Source organism: Ranitomeya variabilis, chromosome 4 (assembly GCF_051348905.1).
Source record: "Ranitomeya variabilis isolate aRanVar5 chromosome 4, aRanVar5.hap1, whole genome shotgun sequence".
Classification (NCBI taxonomy): Eukaryota; Metazoa; Chordata; class Amphibia; order Anura; family Dendrobatidae; genus Ranitomeya; species Ranitomeya variabilis.
The window spans coordinates 348,991,506-349,001,301 of NC_135235.1; positions in this window are offsets into that span (position 1 = coordinate 348,991,506).

The window sequence follows — 9,796 nt, forward strand, 5'->3', positions numbered from 1 at the left end:
GCAGTTCCTGCAAGATGAAGGTATTGAAGCTATGGACATAGATAGAAGATAAGCTGGTAATTCATCTGCAGTGTTCTGTAAAATCACTGCAGGAGCCGACAGGATAGAAGAGATGGATTACATACAGTAAATAGAAATAGAATAGGTAGATATACAGATGTCAGTGACAAATACAATTAGTACTGTGTGTGCAGCTTACTGTACATGTATTTAATTAATAAAAGATTATTTTTAGGAAAAAAATGGCGTGGGCTCATGCACAATTTTTGTAACCAGCAGAGGGAAAGCCGACGGCTGGAGGCAGATGTTTATAGCCTGGGAAGCGGGTAATACCCATAGAGCTTCCCAGGCTATTAATATCAGCTCACATCATATAATTAGTCTTTACTGGCTATTAAAATGGGGAACTCTAAAAAAAATTACATAGGGTCCCACTATAATTAGTAACCAGCAAAGGCTATGCAGACAGCTGCGTGCTGGTATTAATAGCCTAAGAAGGGGCCATGGATACTGGCCCCCCCAGCTAAAAACAGCAGCTCTCAGCTGTCCCAGAAAAGGTGCATCAATAAGATGTGCCAATTCTGGCACTTAGCCTTGCTCTTCCCACTTGCACTGTAGCATGGCAAGTGGGGTGATAGGTGAGGGGGTTGATCTCATCTTTGTATTGTCAGGTGCCATCAAGCCCAGAGTTAGTAATGGAGAGGTGTCAGTAAAACACCCCCATTGCTAACCCCATAGTCACATTGTAAGAAAACACAGACACCTTGAAAAAATTATTTAATTGAAAGAATGACACAGACGCCTTTAATATTCTTAATTTAACTATACTTATGACCTTGCCCATTCCCCCGATGCCCTCATCATCTGCAAAAGAGGTAAAAAACAAACAATAGTATTCCTCACCTTTCCACAGAGAGGATTTTAATCCATTTGTCCCACAACGGGTCCAGCTCTGCTACATGATGCGTCCATACAGCCTGTCATCCAGTCGATACTGTGCACCGTGTGCTCAGTGTCTCCCTGTGAACTGCTATTCCTTGTTTGAGGGCACTGCATGCTTGAGAAAGTTCTCCTGCTCATGGTGCAGGCTGACAGGTCCTGTGAGTTCACAGCCAATTAAATCACTTCACCTTTCTGACATCAGTGCGGTCGCCGTGGGAATACTAGAAAATACGCAGCGGTCCCGAAAAATTATTTCTTTGGCGTACTAATGGAAACGAGATGACTGATGAAAATTATATATTTCCCACACTACTAAAAAAACACATACCCACTCAGTAAAAATATTCCTTTGGACTAGAAATGGCAACGAGATGTATTTATTTCCCAAACTACTATAAAACACACGCCGGTTTAGGAAAATTATTTATTTGGATCATCAATGGTAATGAGACGGCTGTTGCCAATTGTTTATTTGCAACAGTACTATAAAACACACAGCGGTCCTGAAAAAAATATTTTTTTTGCCAATAAATAACACTGAGATGGCTGATGCCAATTGTTTATTTGCAAGACTACTACAAAACAGGCAGCAGTACTGAAAAATTATTTATTTGGCCTATATATGGCAACGAGATGGCTGATGCTAATTAGTTATATTAGTTAGTTATGTTAGTTAGTTATTATATGCACCTACTGCCAGGCGGCCACTACCTGTCTGGGAATTGGTACAGCTATGTCTGGAGGCATGCACTGTATGCCTCCCTACACGGACAGGCTTGGTGCGACTAACATGGGCAAGGTTTTGATTGATGTCTCAAAGTCTGTTCCTAAGCATGTTGCTTACTCAAGGGGCCGACTTCTGGAGCTGCGCAGGCTAATGCCTTCTCCTGCAGTGGGTAGACTACGTGTCCCGTGTGAGGTAAGGTGACTTTTCAGAGGCTGCAGAGCGGGCAAAAAACTTAAGGCAAGGCGAAGACGGTTTAAACCTGTAGTTCCGTCCATCATCATGGGGAATGTTCAATCACTGGGAAATAAGTCGGATGAACTGCTGGCATTAATACAGACCCAGAGGGATTACAAAGAATGCAGTTTGATGTGTTTTACTGAAACATGGTTACGTGGCGAGATCCCTGACTCAAGTGTCTCAGTACCAGGATTTCACATGGTCCAGGTGGATAGAGACACCATGAAGAGCGGCAAAAAAAAGGGCGGTGGAGTTATACTCTACATAAACAATGGATGGTGCAATCATGGGCATGTGACAGTAAGGGAGCGCCATTGTTGTCCTAACACTGAATTGCTAGCTGTTGGCCTCAGACCTTACTATATTCCTAGAGAATTCTCGCTTGTTATTGCAATAGTGTTGTACATACCACCAACTGCAAATCATGAGGCTGCAGGTGAAGTGCTGTCAGGAGTCATTGCTCGGCTCCAGTTGAAACACCCCAACTCGCTTACTGTAATCTCTGGGGATTTTAATCGGGCTAAAATTTCTACTGCCTTACCTAAATTCTATCAATTTGTTAAATGTACAACACGTGACAAAATTATTTTAGACTTAGGGTACTGTCACACAGTACCATTTTGATCGCTACGACGGCACGATCTGTGACGTCGCAGCGATCGTATGATTATCACTCCAGCGTCGTAGACTGCGGTCACACGTTGCAATCACGGCGCTGGAGCGATGCCGAAGTCCCCGGGTAACCAGGGTAAACATCGGGTAACTAAGCGCAGGGCCGCGCTTAGTAACCCGATGTTTACCCTGGTTACCAGCGTAAACGTAAAAAAAACAAACAGTACATACTCACATACCGGTGTCTGTCCTCCAGCGTCTCAGCTTCTCTGCACTGTGTAAGCACAGCAGCCGGAAAGCAGAGCACTGACGTCAGACGTCACCGCTGTGCTCGCTTTCTGGCTGGCCGGCGCTCACAAGTGCAGAGAATCTGAGATGCCGGAGGACAGACACCGGAATGTGAGTATGTACTGTTTGTTTTTTTTACGTTTACGCTGGTAACCACGGTAAACATCGGGTTACTAAGCGCGGCCCCGCGCTTAGTTACCCGATGTTTACCCTGGTTACAAGCGAACACATCGCTGGATTGCTGTCACACACAACGATCCAGCGATGTCAGCGGGTGATCAAGCGACGAAAGAAAGTTCCATACGATCTGCTACGACGTACGATTCTCAGCAGGATCCCTGATCGCTGCTGCGTGTCAGACACTGCGATATCGTAACGATATCGCTAGAACGTCACGAATCGTACCGTCGTAGCGATCAAAATGGCACTGTGTGACGGTACCCTTACTCTATGCGAATGTCAAGAATGCTTATTCATCGTCTACCCTGCCGCCCTTGGGGAAGTCTGATCACAATCTTATACTATTGTCACCAGTCTACCAACCTTTTGTTAGTAAACAGCCTGCTACGATTAAATCTGTTAGCATGTGGAGTCCAAGAAATGAACAGGCTTTACAGGATTGCTTTCATCTTACAGACTGGGATGTGTTGCTTGGGACAATGGACTAGTATACAAATGTTAATGAAGTGGTTGGTAGAGTGACTGACTACATTAACTTCTGCACTGATATGTTGGTGCCGGCTAAAAAGATTAGGTGATTTGCAAATAACAAGCCATGGATAACAAAGGAATTGAAGCATTTGCTCAACAGGAAAAAAAGGCATTTAAATTAGGTGACAAAGAGGAAATTAAAATGATACAGCATGAATTGAAGCATAAAATAAAGGAGGCCCAGGAAGCCTTCAGAATTAAACTGGAAAATAAACTGTCCCACAATAATACCAGAGAGGTTTGGTCAGGAATTAAATTACTGACTGGGCTTAAGGTGAGGTCTGAACATGGGGGAGGAAAACTGGACAAGGCTAATGAGATGAACGAGTATTTCAATAGGTTTAGCAGTACATGTGTACTGCCAACTGTTAGTGGATGGGAATTGGGTGCAAATTCTGCAACATCGATAGTGGAGGATGAGCAGACTAACTTTAGAGTATCCGAAAATGATGTGAGGAGGCAGTTTAAGTCACTTAACATTGGTAAAGCTGCAGGACCTGATGGACTCAGTCCACGTGTCCTTAAAGTGTGTGCAGACCAGCTGTGTACTGTCTTTACACTCCTATTTAATGGAAGTCTACAAACAAAGAGGGTGCCTGTGTTATGGAAAACTTCCTGTCTGGTGCTGGTACCCAAGACTTCTTCTCCTGCAACCCTAAATGACTATCGTCCTGTAGCCTTAACATCTCACGCTATGATGGCCTTGGAAAGATTAATGCTTGCTCACTTAAGACCAAGGGTCAATGCTTTTATTGATCCCCTACAGTTTGCTTACCGACATAGATTGGCGGTGGATGATGCTATTCTTTCTCTGTTACATAGTGTACATTCATTTATGGAGATTGACGGAACCATGGTGCGAGCGATGTTCTTCGATTTCTCGAGTGCATTTAACTCCCTGCAGCCACTTTTACTACACAAAAAGATGACTGATATGAAGGTTGAGGAGGGGATGAGAAATTGGATAACTGACTACCTATCTGATTGGCCACAGTTTGTACAGATGGGAGCAGTTGTGTCAAGCAGATTATTGAGCAGTGTAGGTGCCCCCCAGGGAACGGTGCTTGCGCCCTTTCTGTTCACACTGTATATGTCATGTCGGATGCTGTTCAGACCAGGTCGTTCGACAGACAGCGGTAATTCCGCTTTTGACCACTATGTGCTCATTGGCGTCGGCTAGATTTTATCTAGCTGGTCCGGGGTTAATTTACCTGATGCTCGGATTGGAAGCTGGGCCATGCCCATTGCCTTTAAATAGTTCTCCTGAACATTGGGCATCGCCGATTATAGCTTCTGTCTTGTGCGTTGTTATCTCGGTCTGGAGTGGTGAGCTAGTAGTTGGAGTATCGTTGCTGGTGGTGTATTTCCCTTTGTCTTATTTACTCCTTCCTATATTTGTATTTATTTTGCCCTGCGCATTTATAGTGTATTCCTGAGTGACTGCGGCGTGGTGTACATTTTCCGTTATCCTTGTCTGTTCTAACTGTGGGCATTGGTGTATGATCTTTTCACTGGGTGGTGGGCGGTGGTTTCAGCCTAGGGTTGAAACAGGAGACAGGGTGAGGGTCGAGGCCTAGACATGCACACCATCAGTGTAAACTCTAGGTAGAGGGTCAGTCAGGATTTCCCTAGTCTGAGGGAAATTGCAGGGGCCCGGGTTATTAGCTCTTGCCCACCTAGTCTCCCCGTGACATTATAATCGGCCTTTAAAACAAAAAAAAAAAAAAAAGGGGTTTCCTTTTTTTTGTTTTGTCATGGATCCCATGACTTCCATAACCTGCCAGTTGGAGGCGCTGTCCCTACAGGTCACTGAGTTGAGAGGGGCAGTGCAGCAACAGGGACTAGCAGTATCTAATGTGCAAGCTGGAGCGACAGGTAGAGTTGCTGAGCCTAAGTTTCCTTTGCCTAAAAAATTTGCTGGGGAACGCAGTAAATTTGTTTCTTTTCGTGAAGCTTGCAAACTATATTTCCGTATGCGCCCGATCTCCTCAGGTAATGAGGCGCAGCTTATGGGCCTGGTGTTGTCATTGTTAAGCGGGGATCCCCAAGCATGGGCGTTTTCTTTGCCATCTGATTCTGCTGCATTTGACTCTGTGGAGAGTTTTTTTCCTTTCTTGGAAATATTTACGATGAGCCAGACAGAATGGCTCTAGCAGAATCTAAGATACGCACTATTCGCCAGGGGGAGCGAGTTGCAGAGGATTACTGTTCTGAATTTCGTCGCTGGGCGATCGATACAGAGTGGAATGATCCAGCGCTGCGGAGTCAGCTTATTCATGGGGTTTCTGGAAGGGTTAAAAAAGCCCTTCTGATGTACGAGACTCCTACTTCTCTAGATTCCGCTATGAGTCTGGTTGTCCGCATTGATCGCCGTTTGCATCAGGGGGAGCATGAGACACCACGTATGGAAGAGGGTTTAGGTTCACGTGTGGTTGCTTCAGGTGAGCCCACGGAGCCTATGCAAATCGCAGGGGTGTCACATGTGAAGCGTCAAGCCCCTGAGCTCAGGAAGCAGGGAGCCTGTTTTTACTGTGGTAAGACTGGTCATTTTATTAACATCTGTCCTCTACTGTCTAAGAAAAACGCAACGGCAGAAAACTTCTAAGCTCAGAGGGTGTGGAGGAGACCAATCTGAGCTTATGTATATCCTCCATGGTGGTTTCTCAATGCATGCTCCCTGCTAAGGTTATAATCGCTGGCAGTGAGCTGCCAATTACTGTGTTTGTCGATAGTGGTTCAGCCACAAATCTCATTGATGAGGAGTTTGCGCGCACAGCAGGTTTTAGGATTGAAAAACTGCCTCATCCTATCCGCGTGGTCACCATCAATGCTGCTCCTCTCTCACAGGGGGAGATTACTGAATTTGTGGCTGAGGTGAAACTCCACATTGGGGTTCTACATTCCAAGCAGGTTACATGTAAGGTGCTCAGGAATCTTCCTGCTCAGGTGGTTTTGGGTTTTCCATGGTTGTCTATGCACAACCCGGTAATTGACTGGAAAACTCAGGACATAATTCAGTGGAGCGAATTCTGCCAGGAGAATTGCCTGGCCACATGTGTGTCTGCTGTGACTACAAGCGTTCCGGAGTCACTTCTGGATTTTGTGGATGTGTTCTCTGAGAAGGGTTGTTCAGAGTTGCCGCCACATCGCCCCTATGACTGTACTATCAGATTTAAACCAGGGGCCAAATTGCCTAAAGCAAGGATGTTTAACATCTCCGGTCCGGAGAGACAAGCATTAAAGGATTACATTGCTGAAAGTTTGAGTAAAGGGCACATCAGGCCTTCATCCTCGCCTGTGGCAGCAGGGTTCTTCTTCGTGAAGAAGAAAGATGGCGGATTACGCCCGTGTTTGGATTTCAGGGAATTGAACCAGATTACGGTTCGTGATCCATACCCTATGCCACTAATACCAGATTTGTTCAACCAGGTGGCAGGTGCTAAGTGGTTTACCAAGCTTGACCTCAGGGGGGCGTACAACCTCATAAGAGTCCGTCAAGGTGATGAGTGGAAGACAACTTTTAATACCCCTGAGGGTCATTTTGAAAATTTGGTGATGCCATTTGGGTTGACTAACGCACCTGCAGTGTTCCAACATTTCATTAATGATGTGTTTTCGCATGTTTTGGGGAAATTCGTTATCGTGTACCTAGATGACATTCTCATATATTCTTGCGACCGTGATACTCATTTAGATCATGTCAGGCAGGTGTTACAGCTTCTCAGAGAGAATAAGCTGTATGCTAAACTTGAGAAATGTGTATTTTCTGTTCAAGAGTTGCCTTTCTTGGGTTATATTGTGTCTGCTTCTGGTTTTAAAATGGACGCCGCTAAGGTGCAAGTGGTGCTGCATTGGGAACGGCCTGATAACCTGAAAGCACTTCAGCGGTTCCTTGGGTTTTCTAACTACTATAGGAAATTTATCAAGGATTTTTCCATCATTGCTAAACCGCTAACTGACATGACTAAAAAGGGTACCAATTTCTCCGTTTGGCCTGAGGCTGCTGTGCGCGCATTTGAATTTCTTAAGAACAGTTTTGTTTCAGCCCCCATTCTTGTGCAGCCAGACGTATCAAAACCTTTTGTTGTGGAAGACGATGCGTCTGAGGTTGGTGTGGGGGTGGTACTATCACAAGGCTCATCTTTGAGTGATTAGCGTCCATGCGCCTATTTCTCTAAGAAACTGTCGTCCGCCGAACGTAACTACGATATCGGCAACAGGGAGTTGTTGGCAATCAAGTTGGCCTTTGAGGAATGGCGACACTTCTTGGAGGGGTCGGTACATCAGGTTACTGTTATTACCGATCATAAGAATCTGCTGTATTTGGAGTCAGCCAAGCGTCTGTCCCCCAGGCAGGCTCGCTGGGCATTGTTTTTCACGTGGTTCAATTTTGTTGTCACTTACAGACCGGGGTATAAAAACACTAAGGCGGATGCTCGGTCCAGGTGTTTTCTGGACGGAGAACCTCGGGAGGATCCAGTACCCATCCTCCAAAAGGGTGTTGTGGTTTCGGCTCTCACTACCGAGGTTGAGGCTGAGATTGCCTAGGCTCAGGAGGAGGTATCATCTGAGCTTTCCATCAACAAATCTTTTGTACCGCTTCATCTCCGCTTAAAAGTTTTGGCGGAGCATCATGATGCTGTCCTGGCCGGCCACCCAGGGGTTAGAGGTACCTTGGAGTTGGTGTCACGTCGGTTTTGGTGGCCCAAGATCCGACAGGACGTGGTCTCATACGTGTCAGCTTGTACCACGTGCGCTAGGGCTAAGACGCCCCGCTCCCGTCCTGTTGGCACACTACTTCCTCTTGAGGTACCTAGTAAGCCATGGACGGAAATCTCCATGGATTTCATCACTGATTTGCCCTCCTTAGCTGGGAACACGGTCATCTTGGTGATTGTTGATCGGTTTTCAAAAATGTCGCACTTTGTGTCTTTGCCTTCGTTGCCTAACGCTAAGACTCTGGCTCAGGTATTTGTGCAGGAGGTGGTCAGACTTCATGGGGTTCCATCTGACATCGTGTCTGATAGGGGTACTCAGTTTGTGGCAAAATTTTGGAAAGCATTTTGCTCACGGCTGGGGATCCAGTTGTCTCATTCTTCGGCGTTCCATCCTCAGTCAAATGGTCAGACTGAGCGTATGAACGAAAATTTGGAACAGTACCTACGCTGCTTTGTCTCTGATAACCAGGAGGAGTGGTCTACCTTCCTTTGACTGAGTTTGCCATCAATAATCACCGCCAGGAGTCGTCTGGGGAGTCTCCGTTTTTTTGTGTTTACGGGCTACATCCTCAATTTTGTACTTTGAGTCAGAGGGGCTCTTCTGGCGTTCCGGAGGAGGACCAGTTAGGAGCATAATTGTCATCAGTCTGGAGGAGAGTTAAACAGCGCCTGTTGAGTGTGGGTGCTAGGTACAAACGTGTGGCTGACAGTAGGCGTGTGCCAGGTCCGGACCTAAGTGTGGATGACTGAGTGTGGTTATCCACAAAAAACATAAGACTCAAAATACCATCCCTTAAATTGGGTCCACGGTTTATTGGTCCATTTAGGGTCACCGCCGTCATTAACCCAGTAGCGTACCAATTGGAGCTTCCTACGGTGTATAAGATACACAACGTGTTCCACAGGTCTCTTTTAAAGAAGGTGGTGGGTTCTGTGGACGCGGCGTCTATGCCACCTCCAGTCTTGGTGGATGGTAATTTGGAATTTGAAGTCTCCAAGGTGGTTGACTCTCGTGTAGTGCGCCGCACTTTACAGTACTTGGTACACTGGCGTGGTTATGGGCCTGAGGAGAGGTCCTGGGTACCAGCCTCGGACATTCATGCGGATCGGCTGGTCAAGTTTTTTCACCGTCGCCATCCGGACAAGCCGGGTCCTATAAGCCGTGAGGGCCCTGGGGTCCCTCGTAGAAGGCAGGGTACTGTCATGTCGGATGCTGTTCAGACCAGGTCGTTCGACAGACAGCGGTAATTCCGCTTTTGACCACTATGTGCTCATTGGCGTCGGCTAGATTTTATCTAGCTGGTCTGGGGTTAATTTACCTGATGCTCGGATTGGAAGCTGGGCCATGCCCATTGCCTTTAAATAGTTCTCCTGAACATTGGGCGTCGCCGATTATAGCTTCTGTCTTGTGCGTTGTTATCTCGGTCTGGAGTGGTGAGCTAGTAGTTGGAGTATCGTTGCTGGTGGTGTATTTCCCTTTGTCTTATTTACTCCTTCCTATATTTGTATTTATTTTGCCCTGCGCATTTATAGATAGTGTATTCCTGAGTGACTGCGGCGT